The sequence below is a fragment of the Physeter macrocephalus genome, chromosome 15 (assembly GCF_002837175.3).
Source record: "Physeter macrocephalus isolate SW-GA chromosome 15, ASM283717v5, whole genome shotgun sequence".
Lineage (NCBI taxonomy): Eukaryota > Metazoa > Chordata > Mammalia > Artiodactyla > Physeteridae > Physeter > Physeter macrocephalus.
This window is the reverse complement of record NC_041228.1, coordinates 4,964,899-4,988,167: the sequence shown is the minus strand read 5'-3', so window position 1 is coordinate 4,988,167 and position 23,269 is coordinate 4,964,899. Positions and strand designations below refer to the sequence as shown.

General features: G+C 40.9%; 1 long non-coding RNA gene across 1 annotated transcript in view; it reads left to right on the top strand.

Moving 5' to 3' along the window:
- Positions 1-18,272, top strand: part of LOC129392837 (uncharacterized) — a 580,523-nt gene extending 562,251 nt beyond the window's left edge. Inside the window, exon 6 of the long non-coding RNA XR_008619476.1 lies at positions 18,191-18,272. This is a non-coding gene — a long non-coding RNA (uncharacterized lncRNA). The remainder of the gene's footprint in view (positions 1-18,190) is intronic.
- Positions 18,273-23,269: the final 4,997 nt, after the last annotated feature.

The window sequence follows — 23,269 nt, the reverse complement described above, 5'->3', positions numbered from 1 at the left end:
CCCACATTCAATACATCATCAAAATCTGTTGCTCCTACCTTTGAAAAAGTTGGAATACATCCAGTACTTGACCACTTCTTACTTTGCTCCACTGTCACCATCCTGACTCAGCCCCATTCTTTCTCACCTTTAGTTCATCATTTCATCAACCTCCCAGCTGGTCTCTCTGCTTCCTCTCTTACTCTCCCATCCCCCAGTTCATACTCAATACAGCAGATACAACAGCCAGTATGGAAATCCAGTTAAATCTTAAATCAGATCATGTTATTTAGCATCTGAAAAGTCTCCCATATCGTCGCATCTGTACATCTTTGTAGTTGTCTACAAAATCCCACGGGATCTGCCCCCTGTAATTCTCTGTGAACTCACCTCCTTGGTTTACCCTCTCAACCCCTCTATTCCAGTCTTGCTTGCCTCAAGCATGCTCAGCGTGCTTCCTCCTGTCTTTACACTACTATGGCCTTGACCTCGACCTTGCGTCTTCTGGGCTTGCTCTTTTCTTTCCCTGAGGTCTCTGATCAAATGTGGCCTATTTGATGAGGCTTTTGCTGACATTTCTATATACAATAGTTGCCCATCCCTGACACTTTTTAGTACCTTTTCCTGAGCCTGTTTTATTTTTCTTCATAGCAGTTATCACAATATGTTCACATAAACTCATCTACCAACACATAGAGAGATAAGCTTATTATATATACCTTCCCGCAGAATGTAAGCTGTTTGAGAACAATGATTTTATCTGTTTTGATTGCATCTTAAATATCAAAGCTTAGAATAAAAAAACAACAGAAATAGTGTAGAAGATTCATAAATACATCTTTTTGTAAAAATGAATAAATGAATGAATTGTTTCTATTCTCATTGAGTCAGAGTTTAGGAGGGAAGATGGACATCATAATTCCATAAACTTCCTCACAAACAATTTAACATTTGCAATTCAGTTGCTTTAAATTAGTCTTACAAAAATTACAAAACTTAAGTATCTGTTAAGGCTATATTTAATAAAATATCTTCAGTGTAAACAAGAGAATTTCCTGAGACACTCTGTAGAAGCAATATTCATGTTCACATCCAGTGTACATATAGCAAATACGTACATATGACTTAAAACTTATGATCTCTGTGATTTATTTAAACTTATCACCTCTAGCTCAAAACTCAGTGAGTGAAATTTGGGTGCTACTATTTTGGCTCTACCCAGTCTTCTTTGTGGATCTCCAGCTCCTTCAAATTCTGCTCTAAAAGTTTGAGTTCCCTTGTATGTGTTATTCCCTTGTGTTCTTTTCCTCCCCAAGATTCATGGGCTTCTGCCTGAATTCTGGATTAAGATACAAAATATAAGAAGTAAAAATGGGGGAGTTGATAATTGGCCCAGCAGCAGCCCATAATTAATTACGATTAGGAGTCACATCTTAACATGGACAAAGTTGTCCTTTGCAGAATTCTAGGCATCCACACTGTCACAGGCAAGGTAAAATAGAAGGAAAGGAAATGGGCAAATACCTGAAAATAGTTAAGAGGATTTTGCCAACCCTGCAACTTAGCCTTAAAGAAATTCTCCAGCTGCACCAAAAATGAGGTGTTTCTCTTTGGTTTCCAAAGCATAGAGTTAGATCAACTGCTGAGAGTGAAGACGGGAATTACAGTGGGAAGTTTGGGGAAAAAAGAGAAGGTGTGAAATACCCATCTTGGAGAGTAGGAGACCAAGATGATGAGAGTAGGGTAATATGTATTCTGTGCTACTCGGAGAGTCTGTTAGAAGTGTGAAATCACAAAATTAAAGCAAAACCAATCATCTAGGCTGTGTGATTTTCTCCAGTCGTGTTCACAAGTTTGGTAGTACAAGCACACAGGTTTATTTTATCTAGAATTGGGATTTTGTGAAGAAGGAAGAAAAGGGCAAGTGGGTTGAAGTAGGCCATATTAGAATGATTTGAATGATGAGACCTTGGATCCAAGCAGAACAAGGAGACAAGTAAGGGCAGACATGAGGGTCAACAGTATTTTTGGGTAGGTCACAGAGCTGCTGCAGCAAGAGTCCTTGAGCAAGCAACCTGAAAGGATGATTATGGCGACGTATCCCTGGCACAGGTCTGCTTTTGAAATGCTATCCTTTCAGGTAGTTACGACAATCAAAATACTATTGTACTCCATATAAAAGAAGAAAAGTGCCCCGTTCCCGTTAGCAGCAAAGCAGTCCTAGATCGAGCCTTGCTTTTCTCTGAACCGGCTGTTGGTGTCTTAATCGGCTTGCTTCTACTGCTAGTTGGAATCCTGTAGAGCTAATAATCCAAAGTCTCTCCTCTCCACACTTAATGCTGGCATGACCTCACCTCCAATAACACCCCAGCTCCTTTTACCCAAAATCTTAGCTCAGGAGAGTGTTGGGAAAAAGACTTCCAATGATTAAGCACCAACTACATGCTGGATTTTATGTCGGGAATACACACAGACATGTATCTACACACACAACACAGTAACTTACACGTAACAGATAGTAAAGGTTTTGTTGACAACAAAATGAATGGATGCTATTTTATTTGCCAACAGTTAGAGATTTTCATTTGTTGTTTGCTCACTAGAGCATGCATTGAACTCAAAATCAGTGACTATTTTTCTTTCCAGAAACTCTTTGAAGAAACATGGTAGTTGCTATCACTTTTGGTGTTCAGTTTAAAAAAATTAAATTAGAAATACATTTTAAACCTCTGCAGGTTAAAATGAATAACAAAAAGCATTCTAATCATAAGCTCCACGATATAATATTTAAGCTCACAACTGGCTGCACTCAAGCTTACAAATAAAATAACCTAATGGAATAGGTGGTACCGTATAATCCCCTTCCTGGGATTCATTGCGTCTGGCCTCTCAGAGAGGACAGCTGGTAGAGAGAAAATGGAAGTATTTCAACAGCAGATTTGTCATCTCATAAAGCCAGCATTATTTACTTTAAAACTTGCACTAAGAACACAACCACAGAGAATTGTCAATGAATAGTTCATTGGTATGCAAAGGAGATTGTCAACAATTTGCCAATATTTAAATGGCAGATTATCCTGAAAATAATTATAGGGACAGACTCATCAAAGAATATTTTATTGGCAGGTTTAAAAATTAGCATTCGGTAATGAGATTTGCTTGTAGACAGGGGGAGACAATATTAATTGAAAGAAAACAAGAGTGATTAGTGTGTTTGGGGGGTAGAGAAGGGCTGGAGAAATTTGAACATTTTTATAAAGGATGAGAACAAATGCATTATATACACTCGCTACTTTTGCTAAAATTAAATAAACTAATATTTTTTTAAAAAAGATAACCTAAGCTGTGGCTATCTTTTGGGGCAAAGCTAAAGAAACAGAGTCCTAGTTTCAGTAGAAACTCAGTTCTCATTGTGGCCGAAGTGGATGTTCTTGTGTCTGCATCACTGGTTTCCTGAGTGCGTCCCATGCAACATCCGTATCAAGAGACAGGACGATGGACCATGTTGAAGACCCTGTGCGTTTTAACCTTCATTTGAATACTTATATAAATGCCTCTGAAAGGCTCTGAGATTTCCTGCAATAAACACACCCGAACACACACACCTGCAAAGCAAACACTTAATTCTTTTCTTCCCTCTCACGCTACTCTGGCACACTCACGCTTCTGACACCAGGCAGGTGGGTTTATTCCCCACACCAAGCAGTTCTCTGCGACACCAGCTGGCTGTCCTACAACTTATTTCAATTCTGACACTAATCCAGGAGCCCACCAAGAGTCACCTCATTATAACAAAAGACAGTACCGTTGCCCAGAAAATTCCAATGGTTTTAGGACCCCTGTGCCAGGAACCAGGAGCAGAGAAAAAAAAAAAAAAAAATATATATATATATATATATAGATATAGATATAGATATAGATATATATGCTTTCTATTATAGCACAATATGATTCCCATCTTATTTGACAATGCATTTATGCATCTATTCATTCATTCATTCATTTATTCACTGTATAAAACCTTTTAAATTGTGAAAACAGTGCTACCTGTAACAGACCACAGATAAGAATGGACTGGAACATGCTGGGATTTTCCCTTGAGACATTTTGTTATAGCTTCCAGGCCACATCATACCATTTAACCTTCAATCTTATGGACCTGTGGAAAAGTAAAGCAAGAGAGAGCAAATGTGGCCGGTGAATCTCAGCAAACCTTATTAGTCACTTGAACCACCATGTGCCATTAGAGTAATGTCTTACTTCTGATCGGATGCAGTTATTTTCACAAGCATTTTAAGATCCTAAATTAGAATAGTTTTCAAACCTTCCCACTCATCACATCTCCCTCCTAATGTGGCCTCTTCACCTTGCCCATCCATACCCATGTAATGGGATAGAGGGTATTGGGGTGTTGGGGGAAGCAGACCCTACCTGGGAGGAAGCCGACTGAGGCAGCCTTTGACCTAGGAGGTCTCACTCTGTCCCTGGATAAACCAGACAAGCCTTGTTGAGTTTTTATGTTGCTCTCTGATTAATTTCAATTTTGTTCGGGGGAGTCTAGATTTTGCCTTATTCTAGAGGGGGATAATGAGGGAAGCTACTTTTCACTGTTAACAGCCACATTGGCCGTAGGTGGGTCTACATCCAGAGACCTGTCTGTTGAACAGAGATGTTCTTAGTGTGCTGTGAAGAAAAGTAAAGAAAGAAAGAAAGGAAGGTGGCCAGAATTGGGATTTAGGACTTGGCAGATGTCACCTTACCTACGGCTCGTTCACGGTGAGATAACAGAAGGTCGTATAATGAGGATAATGCTTTGCAAATGTGAAACCTACCCACTTTACTTTGCTCCCGAGGCACGCTCCTATGCAGCGATCCACCTCCCGGGCGATCGTGAGGTCCCTATTGCTTTGTGAAACGCGTGTGTGCATTTTAGGGTGAGAGAAGCATGACAAGCAGTGCAAAGGCCTAGACGGGGGAGAGGGAAAGGGATACTGGAGACGATGATGAGACCACCAGGGCTGAGGTCACTTTAGGGCACTCTGGAAGGAGGTGTCTAACAAATCACCCCCACTTGCACCTGGGCGGCCACATCCCATGAACTGGACAGCAAGGTTTGGTTACGCAGATGGAGGGCCTCTTCTGCCTTCTCAGAGCGAGCCCTTGTTCCTCACTACCAGAGCGTACCAGCTACCCTGGTTTCTCTCCTGCAGTGTGGAAACTGTTGTAAACTAGAAGAAAATGCTGAGAGGACCAGATGCTGCAGATGTTGCCAAGGATTTGGAGCAAACCTCCTTCTCACGTGGTCATCATATTTAGGGGTGAAGGGTTTTTTCTCACCACACTGTTACGGATGTTTTCCTTCCTAGCATTTTCAAGCTGCAAGATCGCACCAGAAGTGACCTCGGCAGTTTCAGCATTTCTCTCTACCAGCTGTCCTCTCTGAGAGGCCAGACCTCAGCAGTAAACACCAGCAGAACATCTGAGAAGGACACACTTCACTGTCATTCAGTTCACTGTAGAGCCCACTAACACAAGCTCCCTGGAAGCAAAGACCTGGGAGGAGGCAGGATGCTTCCGGTATCACAGGACCACAGCTTTGTCTTCTCCATCAACACAAGATCGTGTAACTCACACCTTCTCTCATGCATCATTGGGGGATGGAGGGCTGGCAGGCAAAGCTCTGAATGACAGTGCTTCTAAACGGATACTATTACCTAAAAGACGTTCCTACTCACAGTACCTCCACCCACCACCATCTGAGGACTTAGAGAAAATCTGATCTGTTAGCGTAGAATCGCACCCAACACTGACTCAGACCTGGGGACCCAGTTTATTACAAAGGAGAGGCAGCAATGAACATGATTATCACGTACTTCAAATCAATGGCAAGTGACCAGCTGAAATACAGGACATTAGAATGTTGGGCTGCTGTGTTCCAGGATGCTGTATATGCACCCCAGCGGCATATATTTGAGGCAGTGCCCCAAGAGCTGGCACACATGGGTCTGTGTTCCAAGTGGTCACAGTAAATGGGCCCCTCTCAGAAACAAACACCGATATCTCATTTCTGGAGCTTGTGCTTCCCAACCTTGAAACCTTAGGCTTAGCTGACAGAGGTCTTAGTTTTTAATAAGAGACAGCCCCTACTAGGCTCCAGGGTAAGAGAAGCACTGAACTGAAAACTACAGACCACACCCTGTCATTTAGGGGATGTGAAAGACACAGCAGACAACCTGGGGTTACGTTATTGGTGGCGGTCACTGACCCTGATGACTTCGATTCTCCAAGGTCATTGCTTAACCAGTGTGTCTGTAACCCAGGTAACCCACTGGAGTGGCTCTCATTCTCTTACAGACAAGGACAAATAAAAGTGGGTAATTACAGCCACCATGGCTCCCCATGAGATGACAATGACAGCCTCAGAGAATCATGCTCAGATCAGCCCACTAAATACACTTCCTAGACAGCCAAAGTGCTGGATGAGGACATTTGGAATGGTTGATGGAGGAGGCGATGTTGAGAAACAATTGCAAGTTGGGGGATAGAGGTAGAAAGCGGGTAGGTAGTTTGCTCCACTTCACCTAAATCAAATCGTGTTTAGAGGTTGAGGCTGGCCATGGCCTTGAAGCTGATCATTGGGGCTAAAGAAGTACAGTGACTCTGAGGCTGTGGAAGGGAAGGTCGTAGGTCATGATCCCTGCCTCACATCTTCCCAGGTAACATTTTAGGGCTTTCTGGTTTCTGTTTTCTTCTCCCTTTTCCGGCAGTATCCTGGTCTGGACTGAGCAGACTAAGGAGGCTGGCTGTCACCTCAGGCATCCAGAGTGTCCTGACTTAGTTGAATTCACGCTGATGGGCCGCCAGAGTCCAAGGCCTCCCCTTTGCTTGTCTTTTTGCAGGGGAGACAAAGCAGCCCCAGTCAGGACGCAAGTTTGACGTTTTGTTTCAGAAAATTGAAAATAAGGCAGAGGATTCTAATGGGTGGCTGGAGTCTAAATACTCAAAAGTCTGAGCCCCAAAACCAAATTCAGGGCACAGAAATGACATTCTGGTAAATGACATTGATTCCAGAGGTCAGATCTGTGCAAAAATGTAATCTAAACGGAAATAGGCCAAGTCAAGAAAAGTACAGAGGCCAAAAAATTTAAATGAACATCAGAATATATTTTATATATATATATATATATATATATATATATATTTTAACAGAAAACCTCAAAATCTTAGTGACCTACAACAATGCATGTTTTCTTCCCTGTTTGGCAGGGACTAGTCTGATCTCATCTGAGTCCCATGAACTTGTCTATAGGCTACAGGTAAGACCTGCTTTTATTCCACACATCTCATTCTGAAGTCCAGCCTGCAGAGGCAGTGGCCACGTGAAGTTTGTCCTTTGGGGGGATCATAGCAACATAAGAGGACCCAAGAAACCATACAAATGTTTATAGTCTCTACCCATGTCATGTTCCCCCACATTCCATGACCCAAAGCAGGTCATGGCCAAGCTCAAAGTCAGTGGGACAAGGATATATATTCCACCCCAATTGGTGAGAGAGAGAAGTATTTGCTGTGTAAAAATCTAACCTATCACTGCTGGGCAAATGGTGGCTTTCTTGACCAATCCTTAAGAAAAGATGGGCACATGGTATTTGTGTTTGTGCAATTGACTTAAAAAACTATTGCCCATGCTAGATCCGTCCTCAGATTTGGAGATCCAGAAACTCAACTTGGTCACTTCAACAAAAATGAATCAAACTTTCTGTGACTCAGCTCAACAGAGACTGCTATACACATCAGGATGCCAGTTTATTAACTTATTAAGAATGGACTATTTTTGCTAAGTAACCTGGACATTTGTTTTGATTGATCAGAACCTTTTCTTCTTAAAAGCAAATCTATTAGGGTGTCATTTTAATAACAGCTTCTGGCTTGGCAAGTGTGTGAATTCAGAGTAGAATTCACTGGGATGGCACCTCACCACTCATGACCTTCGCATGTAGATCCCCGATGTAGAGAGAAGCTGCCACTGGCTGAGCAGGCTTGTTGGCTGTTCCCTGTCTCAGCCTCAGAATACACAGCACCAACTGGATTCTGTCACTTGGACTCATGTTTACCAGCCTGCTCCTTATTGAAATGATCTTTCATTATATATCTAAAACAACTCATTAAGCTAGAGATGGTCATATTCCCAGCTCAAGGGCTAGTACGTCTATTTCTAAGAACACTTTCTGTATATCAGAGCATCCATATGAGTTGCTTTCATTTGTCAAACTCTCTGAATTATAAAGGTGTCCATTTTCATCATCCATAGTAGCTATGCATATTATTTAATGATTTATATTTCTTGTATATTCTGGATCATTGAGATTTCAAATATTCTGTCTCATTGTTCTATTGTATACTTCTATTTTGCGTTTGGTAAATATGGTTCCTCAACATGTAAAGATAACTGATTTGGGGGCAGTGATTATTTTTTCAATTCAGACTTTTGTATGATGTCTATACTGATGTCATAAAATAGTCATTGAAATATTACTTGACATCTGGCTTAATGCTACTGTGCCGTAATATGGTACAAATAAGTCTCTGGCATTTGAGAAAGCTGCGTGAGCATTTTGAGTATCTGTTTTCTAATTTGTAAATTGGGGGAAAAAATACCTGCTTTGCTTGCTGTATAGAAATATTGAAAAGGAAATTAGATAATGTATGAAACACAGTTACTTGGTCCATGAGAGGACTCAGTAAAAGATTGATGAATCTGATTATGATTTTGCAGTGTTTCTATGAACTTTCAAGCAATGTATATTATGAAGTAAAATGATTAAACCCTGTTAGGTATTGAGTGTTGTTGTTTTACATGATCCCTCTGTTTCAGAGGCCTTTTTGTCAGGAGATCAAGTTAGGTTTTTTCTCCTTCCTTGTCCTTTGTTTTCTAGACCTTCTGCACTTGTATATGGAAAAATCTTGATTGATTTATACCTATTGTTCCATTCATCAACAAATGACAATTCAAGTCAGCAAACAAAAGGAAAAGAAAATATCAAAGAATTGAACAATAGACCCAATTTTAATTTTACTGCAAAATCTCCCAAAGGGAGGTAGCCACAAAAATGCCACTTTGGGCATCAGCAATGTGCATTCTTCTAATTCTTCTTCTATCCTGGTTCATTTTAATCCTGATGGAATTCTCTATAATGGTCATTAAATTTCAAAGTACTGCACAATTAAGGATTAGTTAACTATTAGACCATATAACGCCACTCTGATTTATGCAAGCTTCATTAAAATCTTTTTCAGCTAAGATCTGAGGGGGATATGAAATGCATCAAATTTAAGAATCTAAATCAGTTTAATGAGACTTTTTCCTTTCTTGACTTCCAGTTATGTGCTTGTGTGGTGCTAGATACTTCAGAGAATGCAAAGAACTATAAATGGTTTTTAATGATGACAAAAGGAGGGAATTTGGTATTTAGACAAGAGAAAGGAGTTTAAATGTGTGGCAAGAAAGGGGAAAGGTATTTTTTACATTAGCATAGTGGTAGAATGTAAAAGTTTTTGAGTCAGACCGAACTGGGAAGTTATGCAATCTTTCTGTTTTAACCACGTATTAGTTTTCTCTTGATGTGTAGCAAATCACCACAAGCTTAGCAGCTTAAAGCAACATCTGTTTATTAAATCTCAGTTCTGTAGATGAGCTGGGACTTCCCTGGTGGCGTAGTGGTTAAGAATCTGCCTACCGATGCAGGGGGCATGGGTTCGAGCCCTGGTCCAGGAAGATCCCACGTGCCACGGAGCAACTAAGCCCGTGCGCCACAACTTCTGAGCATGCGCTCTAGAGCCCATGAGACACAACTACTGAGCCTGCATGCCACAACTACTGAAGTCCACGTGCCTACAGCCCGTGCTCAGCAAGAGGAGAAGCCACCGCAATGAGGAGCCCATGCACCCTAACCCCACTCGCCGCAACTAGAGAGGGCCTGCGCACAGCAACGAAGACCCAATGCAGCCAAAAATAAATTAATTAATTAAAAAAAGAAAAAAAAAGAGTCAGTTCAACTGGACTCTGCTTGGAGTCTTGAAAAGCCAAAAGCAGGATATTGAATGGCTAAGCTCTTATCTGGAGGCTCTGGGGAGCAACTCACTTCCAAGCTCATTCAGGGTATTGACAGAAGCCAGATCCTAGTGATTGTAGGACTGAAGCCTCTTTTTCCTGAGGTCACTGGCTGTCCACTGAAGGTTCCTCTGTTTTCCTAAAGACCATTCACATTCCTTCTCACAAACCGGCCATGGCACATCCAGTCCTATCCTGTTTCAAATCTCTCTGACTTCCCTTTATGCCTTCTTCTTCTACCACATCCAAAGAAAATCCCATGATTTTAGGGCTCATATGATTAGGTCAGGCCTGCCTGAAAATTCCTCTATTTTTATGTCAACTGATGAATAATCTTAATTACATCTGTAAAATCTCTTCACAGCAGTACCTCATTTATGGTTTGATTGGGTAATCAGAAAAATAGATTCTTGGTGGGGGGCATCGTTGGAACTTTGCCTACCACAAGCTATGAAATGGGGTCAATAGAGGAATGTAACTCAGAGGATTCTTACAATGATTAAATTACATTACATAGGTAAAGAACTTATTATTAAGACTTAGTAAATTTAAGAAAATTTGGCCATTATCAGCATTATTATTGTCATTGTTATTATCACCATTACATTATGATTATTATTAAATTCATATTTGAAAGTTTGGAAAAATCGTAAATAGGCCTTCAAAGTATATTGCTATTTTATGCTATGGTTTGCTTACTCTAGCAGGGAGTTATTACAGATAGAACCAAAGCTACACCATCCTATATGTATACTGAGGATATATACATACACATATATATTTATGTTATATGCCAGTTTGTATGCTATCTTTTCAGTTTTTTTAAGTTTTCTGATGAACGGAATGCTTTTCATTTTTGTAAGTGAAACATACATTAAAATAAAATGAAGAATGATATAACATGCAGATAATAATCCAAAGCAAGCTAGAATGGCTATATAAATTTGAAAAAGAGACTCCTGAAGCAGTATGATTACCACAATAAGGAAGGACTTTCATAATAATAATAACCAAATGATAAATGGGTAAATAAGCAAAAAAAGAAAAATAATCCTAAACATATATGAACCTAAAAGCAGAGCTTCCTTAAACATGATGCATGGAACTGAGAGGCGCAAAGGACGAATGTCCAGAATTACATACGGGCGCTGTTAACACTCCTGTCCGCAATTGAGAGAACATGTTGGTGGAAATCAGTACAAAAAGAGAAAGCTGAGAAATAGGACCAACTAAATTGACCTAATGTGTATTCATAGAAAACTCGACCCGACAATAGCAGAATACACATTATTTAATTGCATGTGAGACGTCCATCAAGAATGACAATACTGAGGGCCATGAAACAAACTTGCGAAAATTTAAAATATTTGAAATCATACAAAGTATGCTCTCTGACCCTAATGGAATGAAACTAGAAATCAATAACAGAAAGAGAGCTGCAAAAAAATCCTAAGTTTGGGGCTTCCCTGGTGGCGCAGTGGTTGCGCGGCCGCCTGCCGATGCAGGGGACGCGGGGTCGCGCCCCGGTCCGGGAGGACCCCACGTGCCGCGGAGCGGCTGGGCCCGTGAGCCACGGCCGCTGAGCCTGCGCGTCCGGAGCCTGTGCTCCGCAACGGGAGAGGCCAAAACAGAGGAAGGCCCGCATACCACAAAAAAAAAAATCCTAAGTTTGCAAATTAAACAATATACTTCAAAAAATAACACGAAGAAGTCACATGGGAAATTAGAAAATATTTACAATTGAACAAAAGTGAAAATCGAAGAAAGCAAAATTTGTTGAAAATAGTTAAAGCAGGTAAAACTTCAGTTCCAGCTCCAACATGTAAAGTGCTTGGCAGTTACTGCTCCTGTCCCCCAAACAGCAAAATCTTAAAGAAACTGAAAATCAAAAACTTATCTTGGACCCATCAGGGACTGAGGCTGCAGAGCAAATTACCACCATGAACTCTGGAAAGATAAGTGAATTCAGATTCACAACTGAGATTTGCTTAATCAGAGCAGAAGCTAGTGGAGCCGAAACTTGTAGGAATTCTTAAATGGTAGTTTCAATGAACTCCTGGGTATAGAAAAAATCGATACACCTAGCCAGGCTTAACCAAGAAAAAAAAAAAAGAAAGAAAATACAAATTGCTAATATCAGAGTTTGAAAAGGCATTCATCACCACCGATCCCAAGGACAACAGAACGATAGTGAAGGAATACTGTAAGTGCCTCTAATACCCATAACCTGAAAACTTAGATGAAATGGGCTAATTCTTTGAAAGATGCAAGCTACTAAAACTCACACAAGGAGAAATAGCTAATATTAATAAATTGAATTGATAATGTTTTTGGTTTTTTTTTTCAAAAAGAAAGCACCAGGCCCAGATGATTTCACTGGTGAATTTTACCAAACATTTAAGAAAGAAATTGTACCAATTCTTCACAATCTCTTCAGATATTAGAAGCAGAGGAGCCATTTTCTAACGTAATATCTGAGGCCAGCACCGCCCTAATACCAGAAGCAGATAAAGGCATCCTGATGTTTTCAAGTAAGTTAATGTGTATAAACCACTCAGAACACTGGCACAGAATTAGCTCTTCACTATTTGTTTGCTACTAACGTTCTTATTAATCTAGAATTTACTTATATCGGCAGGTATTTGGAGGACTCCTAAAGGCAAGTTGGAGTCACTGAAGTATTTTAAGCAAAATAGTTGTGCAGGGCTGTGTTTTCATTTCAGGAATAAACACAATCCTTCTAGAAGCAGTGATGAACAGCAGTAGAGAGGCGCAAGATGCATTATTGAGAAGGGCTTAGACTCTTTAGTCGTGGTCCAGGACGGAAAGAACGAAGGCTGCCGTCCAAACCGCACCCTTGGGAGAGGGGTTGTAGCGAGGAGATAGCTCCGAGAGATGTTCTGCCCTAGGAAACAGTAAATATTCTGCAAAGATGAACACGCCTCCAAGGCAATTCTGTAGAGCTGCGAACATCGCTGTGCAGCAATAGCTTTGTAAATCACTGCAGTGAGGCGCTTCACGAGCGTGAAGAATCAGAACACGAATGTAAACCTCAGTGATCCCTGACGTAGGCACCCGAAATCTTTGGCGTGAGACTCGAAGGTCGGCCAGGGAACACACAGAAACAGAGAAGAGAGGGACAGAGCTTCTTTCCATAGCCACGTGATTCTGCAAATCTCAGCAACGTACAAACGGAGACCCACGGCGATCCCTAGCGTGTGCCCCTCTATCCTGGACGCATGGGCTAATCAGCCAGGATGGAGTTACAAAGCCAGGAGCTAGTAAACACACACAACTATACTTCAGTAAAGAAGAAAATAAAAAGTAAACACGTATTGACGTTTTCTCGAATACCCGCTGTAGGGCTGAAGAGTTCCCCAAAATATCCAGCACTGCTTAACAGCATAGTCTCTTTCTCAGATACACAGTGACTCATCTGAAAGGAAGCATTTGGTTCAATGCTCCCGTTTTTCGGGGGAGAAGAAGTGAAGGGTCTAGACATGACTTATCCGGAGTCACCCACCCTCCAGAGGCAGAGCTGGGAACCCACCGGGTTGATGCTCTTCCTGCTGTTCCTCCTGAGCTCGTTTTTCCCTCCCTTGGCTGTTTTGCTCCTCTCCTTTCTGTCCCTTCCATCCCCCCTTCCTGGAACATCTGATAAACGTTACACAATGGAAGACGTCATTCTACGTGCAAGTCTTTCTGAAGTTATTTCAGACAGGACGTTGTCCTCAGCTGAGTCACAAAAGGGACTGTCCATGAAGACCCCTCAGGCATGAATGGCATGTGTGAGTTTCCCCCACAGGTAAAGAAACATGGATCTCAAGCCAGTCAGCATCCCCCATCGCAATTCCCTGAGCATCCACTTTGGGTACCAGGAGCCGGACGGTCCCTCCTGTATACCTCATCAGTCACTTCCTCACGAAATGCCTGGGAGATGGGGCCTGTGACTGAGCATTCCTTCCTGCCCTGTTTCTGCCTAGCAGTCCCCCTGCGTGGTGTTTGCCGCCCTTGTGAACAGAGGCACGTTGGCCGTGTAACGTGACCCCTGCCGGCTGCTGTCAGCACTGCCAACCCCATCCTCAGGCCCCCAGCGGCTGTCCATCATGCCATGGTCCCCCCAGACCAGCCATCTCCAGTCTCCTCCTCCAGACGCAGGAGAAGCCTTTACTCATCAGCATGTATCTCACAGGCAATTTGCACAGCAGACCTTGGGAGGCCCCGAAACAGCAGGCTTCTCTTTCCCTGGACAAGCAGGTTGAGCTGGGTGAGCACAGGAGGCCGGGCTCAGCAATGGCCCAGGACAGCCCGATAGCAGATCCTTGAGAACTGCCCCTTTTGGGGCAGTTTGAAACATTTTCTACTTTTTCACTATTATAACTCTTCAGGTATTATTTATGATGTTTATTTTCTTTGTGTTCATCTCTTCATTGCAAAAATGATGTCCTGTTATTTATCATTCTTTCATGAGTTCTGTCACCTAATTTCTGAGGTTTTCATAAATTCTGACATACATTGCCCTGCACATCTTGTATGCATTTCTTGATGTGCTTTAGCCTGTTTTGAAATAGTGTGTTACAGTTTGGATCTTTCTGACACACTGGCTTTGTCTGTGGAATGCTCTCCTGCTCCTTTATCTTCTGTGTCTTACAGTAACTTTACAGGCATGTGAGTTTCAGATTGTTTAAAAGTTCAGAGAGTTCCTCTTGTTTCACGAGCCTCTCTCTTCTGTAGTTTCCCTGTAATACTAAAAATGCAAAGTTTGCTTTCTGATCGCCCAGAGAGGTCTTTGATTTTATGACTCCTCATTGTAAAAGCTTAAACTCAGTGACCCCTCAAATGAGCCTTTCCTACATCTCTCTCCCCACCGACCTACTCTTTTTCATCTCGCTCTCATGCCAGGCCTCTTGTGAGTGCCTTGGATGCCAAAAGAAAAACGCCGGGATGATTTTGTTCTCAACTAACCAAATAAAGGATTTTCCTCAACATATCCAATTATTTTCTTTTAGTCCTAGCTTTCCTGCTTCCATATACTATTAGAGAGAGAGAAAAGGAAAGTAGGAAACTAGGCATTTAGAAAAGAACTTGGGCAGCATCTCCGGGGGAAGGAAGATGAGGGTCTGGGCTGAGATGTAGCAGGAGAACGTTTGCTGAATCCACAAGGCGTTGAGTCAGGGTGATTAGTCCCGGGTTCAGTCGCCCTTCCTCCTCACGGGCCTCCATTCTCCTTTACATCCCGCTCTCCTTCTTTGGGTGGACACCACCGAAGTCCCTCCTCACTCACCCCAGTGATGATGCAATTTCTTGCCCTGGCTTAGACTTTATTCTCTTCATTATCATTGTGTTTTTATCTCTTTGGCTGTCCAACCATTCAGGCAAGGGCTCCAAAGAATGGTTTGGTCTGCTTTCTGGTTTTGTGTCATTTTGTTACACCACTGGGCAGACTTAAAAACCCAATTCTTTAACATCTCTAAAACAATCTGCCAATATCAGCTAACCGATTCTCACCTTGGCCCTGGGAGGCTGGGTGAGTGTGATTGTTTCCACTTTACGGATGAGAGCACTGGGCTGGGAAAGTTTAAGGTATGTGCTTGAGTTTGCAAAATAAAGCAGAGAACAAATGTATCATTCACAGTAGGACCATTCCTGACAGATCGCTACCCTTGAAAGCAACTGGTGGAAAAGAGGAGGGTGGAGGTGGGTCCGGGGAAGTCAGAGGACAGTTTCATGGTCTTGGGCAAGATACATCAGGGACATGGGTGTAATTATATGTTTATGTATCTTTCACCTGTTGGGTGATCCTTGAGGACATGGATGGAGATGTACTCAGTTTACCATCATCACAGTCTGTGATGCATAGTATGCATTTAGTAATAATATATGTGTCTGAAATGTCGATGGTGCTAGAAATACAGATTTCTTAACCTTCCTAAACTCCACCTGACTAGAGCATAATGGGTAGCACTAGGTACATTTAATTCTCATGTTTATTTGTGGGCTCTGGAGTCGGCCTAATTCCACGTCCTGGCTTCATCGTTTATATGCCTTGCAATCTTGGACAGATCACTGAGCCTTACTAAGCTTTATTTTCCATCATTTGTAGAACAAAAGAAAACAACAAAAAAATATTAATAGTACCTATTCATGGGGTTGCTGTATAAGGGGAACTGATATTATTAGACCAGAAACTGGTACGAGTTAAGTACTCAATTCTTCCCTGTCTTGAATACACGCACACACGAAAGCATTTTTCTTTTTATTTCCCCTCCCTGTGTCTAGTACAGAGAGTCATCAAATACTGAACGTGAAGCATACATGCTTTTGGCAGCTTACTGCCTCCATCAGACAGTTAAAAATAACTGATTTGTGACCACCTAGAGGGGTGGGATAGGGAGGGTGGGAGGGAGACGCAAGAGGGAGGAGGTATGGGGATATGTGTATACGTATAGCTGATTCACTTTGTTATACAGCAGAAACTAACACACCATTGTAGAGCAATTATATTCCAATAAAGATGTTAAAAAAAATCAATAAAAATAACTGAGTGCTACTAAGGTAAACCATACAGCAAACTTCAGGGGACAAATTTAAATTGTTTTGACTAATAACAATCTTATAAATAAATACAAAATATTTTGGCTGGTCGGACAAATGCTTTTTGTTGCCACAAAAGTTCTTAGGCTAGGATTTGCCTTAATGCAAACCTTAGAACAGATGTGTGTAGCAGCAGTTTGTTGATACCTAGTAGGAGACTCTCACCGTAGATGTTCATTAAATGTTTACCGACCATTAGGGGTATTCATTTGGCGGTAGTTTTCACTAATAGCCACTTGAGAATAATAGAAGAGAAAAAAATGTGCTCACTGTTTCACATGGAGGTGGTCAGAATTTTTACATCCTATTCATACTTGCTGAAATCTTGAGTCAGAGTACAACTTTTACGCTCTTAGATACACAAATTGTCCTACTGATCCGAAGGTTACTTTGAATGCATCAAAAGCCAATTGTACCTATTCTTTTATTCTAAAATGTATTCTTTATTTTGAAATCCACAGAATTTAAAATGTTTTATTAGTTATCAAACCACCAGATGTCGCATATACTATCTTATTTTTAATTTAATTTGTTTTCTTTTTTGTGGCACCGTTTCTCCTAGAGATCTATATGGTATTCTCCTCACAGGGTTCAAAGAGCCTAAGCATTTGGTTCAGGTGTATTTGGAGACACCTGTAACACTCCTTGGAGAATGGAGAGAACTTACACTGTTGCATAACCAGAATTGGAGCTTCACTGGCAAAAGAAAAAAAAAAATCAAGTGGAAAGTAGAAAACAAAGTGTATTTCTAGTACCTATATTCTAGGCTATCACTTTGATCATTCTGATTCAGACTTCTGATGCATTGCAGGGAATATGCAAGAGGGCAGAAAAAACAGAGTTTTAAAGAAAACATCAATAGTGTATTTCTCAGAAGTAGATTATGCAGGACTTATGCAAATCACTTCTTGGATTCCTTGCTGAAGCAGGAACTGAGAATAGCAAAGGCCATATGAACAAGGAACAATCTCTCGATTACCTCATCCTTAAGGAAGAAGGAGGAGAAAAAGGAATCTGAACATTTAGCAAAGAGAACCTGAAATCTTTGCTAGAAGGGTCATTTATGTGGGTGTGTTCCTCTGAAACTATTGAAACAAAGCTCTTACATCTTAAATCTGAGTGCCATGATAAGATTTTACATTGGATGGAGGGAAGTTTAATCTCTTAGATTGTTTTATCCCATTCTTGGTTTTGACATACGAGGGGTCTCATAAAGCTTTTAAGGGTTGCTTATACTTTGGGGGTACATTGACACCAGGACGAGCCTTGTTTTGACTACATTTCCTTGATCTTGGTATTACTGTCTAAATAGGCAGGCTTCCCATAGGTGATATCAAATGTTTAAAAGAAAATACATTGTTTTTATTATTCCATGTATTTATAGTTTAAAGACTCAGATTCAATATTCTCTCTGTTTCTATTATTAACTTGTACATATCTCTGTTGTGCAAACACATTTTTATTATATTTTCTGCCTGATGAATTTCCAATTCCCTTTTATTCTAGGTAACCCTTGGATTTAGAAGAGGGACTGAGTCATGGAAGAATCTCAAATGGTGAGTAACTTGGTGGGAAAATAAAAATGGAGTGATTTATTTAAATATCTAAAACCATACTATTCCACAATCATCACTGCAACAATTTCACTTAACTAGACCCTCAAACACCTTAAGTCAATACTTTTTTCAGAGATGTACCCAGAGCCTCAGAGTGTTCATTGATTGAGGCTTTAATTTTGCTTTTTAGTGAAAGAGAGACCATGCTCTTCCAAGCTTAGTTAGATTAACTGTCATGCTTCTCCTTGTGCATGCCTCAGACTGGCGCTGGTTGAATACTGTTTCAGAGGTGGATGGTGGGTCTACACCGCAAACCATATTCTCTATTAGGCTCCTCTGATTAGAGGCTGAATAAGAATAGCCTCTGATATGAGACCTTACAGTTTAGCTTGGGAATGGCTTTCTCCAAAAATCTCACAATGGAAGTATGATTATTGCCCAGTGGAATGTAAGGATGGAACTAATTAATTAAATGGAGCTTGGATGGCAGCGGATGGAATCCAAGAATACAAAAACAAAACCAAAACAACCAAAAACAGCCAAGAACATAATTAAGCTGGTCCTAACAACTAGGAAAGAAGCAGGGGCTTTTTCAATAAGAGACAAGAATGTGATCAAAGGTTAGGAAGTGTTGATTTCAACCCAAATGATTTATTAAGAAGAGGTGTTTTGTTTTGTTTTGTTTTTTAAACAGAACAAGAAACCAGAGTTTGAGCACTTCCTATTTAGATTAAAATCAAGAAGTTTGGCTTTTGACCTTGGGCCCTTCCTCCCTCATTTACTGGACACTGCAGTAGCTCCTAGCCTCATATCATTACACAAATACACCTCAATGCCTGGGGAGTAAAACCATAGCCTTGAGCCTTCTTTAAAGATCAAGGAAAGTGCTTCATGTCTATTGGTTGGATTTATGCCATATGCCCATCTTTAAATCAAATGCAGGAAGTGGAAATGGAGCTGTTATTATTGACTCTAAGATTTCCCACCGGGGCTGGGTACACCTCCTATGAAGAACACGGTAGCTGAACAAGAAGCGGGTTCTATCAACACAGAAGGAGCAGGTGTTAGGGTGCCATGGGACTAGCTACTGGGGAGCACCCAAGAATGGATGACTGAAGGGTCAGGAGCCAAAGCCACGGTAGGGGTATTTAAGGAGCTCTGAGCAATTCAACTTGTATAAATGACAGGATCTGGTCCAAGGGCCACAAGTAGAGAGTTTGCATTCTGGGTTAAATAATGTGGGTCCCTAAATTACTTGCTCTTCCACTGGTAAGAAAAATGTGGAAGTGGTAAGAATATGATTTTAATGACCTCCTTACCGTGTGATTGACGCTTGAGATTTGTGATTGTCTGTATTCTCACAAATATTAAGAGATAAGTATTATATTCACTTTCCACGGATGAAGAAAATGATACTCAGGTGCAAAACCTCATCAGCTAATAAGGAGCAGAGCTGAGATTTAAAGTGAGGTTGGTTTGGCTCCAAAGCCTGGGTGGGTTCTGGTTCTGTGTAAGCCTAGTTACCTGTGCACACTCCATTAGAGTTTTATCAAACCTAGGAGTAATGTATTGTATGAAATTGAGATATTGCATTTTTCATGGCTCTCCTTGCCTCCGTGTAGGTGTCGAAATAGAGCTATGAAGCCCTCAAAGGGGCTTTAACCAAAGGAAGGAGGGTGGACTCCTAGTGACAGAATGTTCTCCCTACCTCCCAGGAGTCTCCTTCTTGCCCATCATGGTGATGAAATTTAGATTTGTCTCTGTCTTGTATTTTAAGATCATCAGAGTATAAGAGCCTAGAAGGAATTGGGAAGGTGATATTCCTCAAACGTGACTATTCGAGGTACTTCAGGGCCCCCTCTATCCTTCAGCAGCTGTGCTGCACCCACAGGGCGAGGGGTCCATGGAGCCATGGGGTGTATGTCCACACCTACTGAGAACTCACTTCCTCCTTTTGAATCACTGTCTGGAGACCCAGGTCTCTGAAATCCCTAACAGCTACAAGCCCACTCCTAGGCCTCTGTGCGTCACCTTCTAAAACTCTTTTCTTCAAAAGACAGACTACCCCATAGGTGTATGTACTTTTTAGCTTGAGGGGTAGAAAAAGGTGTTCGCTTTCAAATACTGGAGCGCTGAGAGTGGAGCTTGGGTTGGGTAGATGTGATCGCTTGTCAGTGAGTATGCTCACTGACATGAGATAGGATGGTACCCGGAGTCAAAGAAAAGGCACTAGTCTGAGACCTCTCTTGGCACCTTTGGTCCGTGCCCTCTGAATGCCAGGGGTGGGCCTAAGGCTATGGTCATAAAAGTTATGTTGATTAAGACCTAGTACCTTAGTCATGATAAATAGCTAGCACTTACCTATCACTCCCTGTGGGCCAGGCTCTGATCTAAGCCCATTCAATATACCAACCCACTTAATCCTTATATCAACTCAGTCATAAAGTTTGTGAGGTGAATAAAACCCCTTGAGTTGTGCAAATTACAGCATGATTTGACAGTCCTGGGATTTTATGAATTAGGGCACTATTAAACACCCTCTTTTACAAATGAAGACACTGGGGCAATGAGATAAAGCAACTCACCCATAGACACATGGTAAGATTTGTTCCCAGGCCCTCTGCCTACAGGTCTGTGTTTTAACCATCTCACCATCCTCCCATGCTAGGAGGAGGTACATGTTTTCCTATCCATTGCCTTCTGTGTCATATTTTCAGGACCCTTGACATTAAGTATCAAGACCTAGAATTGGAGCGACAAAGGAACTTCATAGCAGAGGAACTCTTGTACAAGGCCTCCCACCCCTTGCTTAAAAACCCTCAGGGGTTCCCTAGTGCTCTCAGATGATAGAATCCCAACCGTTTAAACTGGCTCACAAGACCTTTTAATCTTTGGTAACCTGTGTCACATTTGAAAATTCAGCCACTGCTTGTCAGTCTGTTATTTTCACTTCCTCACATATAGCATCATCTCCATTCCCTTTGGATATTTGCACACAGGGTTCTTTCTGCCCAGATCTTCCCACACTTCCCAACTCCCTCCCCTCGCCCCGGTTAAATCCCAGTCATTCTTCAATTTTCAGCTTCATGTCACTTCCTCCAGGGAAAGTATGTCCATCAACAGCCCCCTAAATATTTGTTGACAACTTCCATATTGTAGCACGCATCAAACTTTGTTGGCATTGCCTGTTTATTGTCTGTGTCTCCCATGGAATATAAACATCTTCAGAGGAGAGATTGTGCCTGATTGTCCACTGAGTCCTCCAGAGCCTAGCACAGAGACAGCAAGCAATTCAGAGTTGAACAGAAAAACCCTGAAAACTCTCATTATTGAGTTTATAAGTTAATAAAATCTCAACAGCTTCCAAATCATTAAGTATAATTTTAGTAATAATTAGCATTATGTCTTCTTCTTCTTTCTATCTCTCTTGCCAATTTGTAATGGTAAGGATTATGGTGAAGCTTAAAAGAAGAAAAATTAGTAGGAAAAGAAACTGGGTGTTTCTCTACGTTTAGAGGATATGAAGTGTAGAATTTTAAAATTCAGGATTCGATATAACAAATTCCAACTTGTTCAGAGTTTTTCTGAAACCATATGCTTATCACCATATTTTTTCTGCCTTTTCCTTCCCTTTATTTCAATTTTAATGGACACATACAGCTCACATTCAATTTTAAATATGGGTACAAGAAATTCAACGTATTTTTCAAAAACAATCAAATATAAAGGATAATTAAATTTATTATATCTCACTGACTTTTAGTATAAAACTCCATATCCCTCACAAAAACAAAAACAAAAAATAAACAAAATAAAACCATACATACACACACAGTCTCAATTAGATTGAATGGACCAGAACAAAGCCTAGGTTAGATTTTTTTAAGAAAAGGTCCCTAAATAACTACAATTTCATTTCCAATTTGTAATGAGTATGGAGTGATATTACATGCAATCCTAAAGAAGGCAGACGGAAAGAGTGCCAAAAATTTTAAAGTGTTTCCAAATATTTACATTTGCTTAGAGTTTCCCAAAGAAATCACTGATTTAAGGATTAGAAAATGAATGAGCACTTTTAATAACAATGCAATATTGATACAAAGACAAACACTTTGGGAGACAGCAGCCTCCGTTCTGAAAAGCATGTGAAATGTACACATTTGGCTTCCAAGAATAAAAGAAAATGCTTAGTGAAAAAAAACAGCCCAGGAAAGAAAAGCAGTAAGATGTGGAGACTGGTGGGTAGAATAGAAAGAGGACAATTGATGAACATTTCTATAGTAGTAATACCACAGAATACCAGGCCCTGGGAGCCACCATCAGCCCAAACCTAAGGTTAGCTATCCCGCTCTCATTTTCCTATAAAATTTGTACAAACATTTTAAAGATCTAAAAATTACTCTCAGGCATAGTAAGTAGGCTGTACTGCTATCTCTATTTCCTAAGTGCAGTGTGTTATGAGAAAGTTATTATGCAGAATAAAAAAAGAAAGAAAAAAACCTACAGAAACATGGTGGGGAACTGGAATGAGCAGTGCCACAGGGGTGGAATCCCAGGCCCTTTACAGGATGAGTATTCAGGATGGCCATCTGACCATCTGTAAGATGGGGTGGTTTGGCCGCATGAATCTGTATGATCCTGTTCAGATTCGCTTATTCATTCAACAGAGTGTTGAATGAGTCTATCCTGCTGGAACATACACTGTTCTAGGTACCGATATACAGTCTAGATGCTAGTGGCAAGGAAAAGATACCAATCTTCAATCAATCCATCAATCGATCAATGAGTTAATATGGAAATTAACAGTTATATTAAAAATGCAATCTGGTCATGTGATAGAGAGTCACTGGTTGTGTAGGGAGAGGGTGGATTGATAAGAGAAATCTCAATTAAGAGGTAACATTTAAACAATACACGTGTGATGGCAAGGATATATCGATATTCAAATGTTTGGGAAGAATATTGTAAAAAGGTAGGGCATTATGTGAAACAAACTATGAGATCAGAAAAAGCATAGATTGTTCAACAA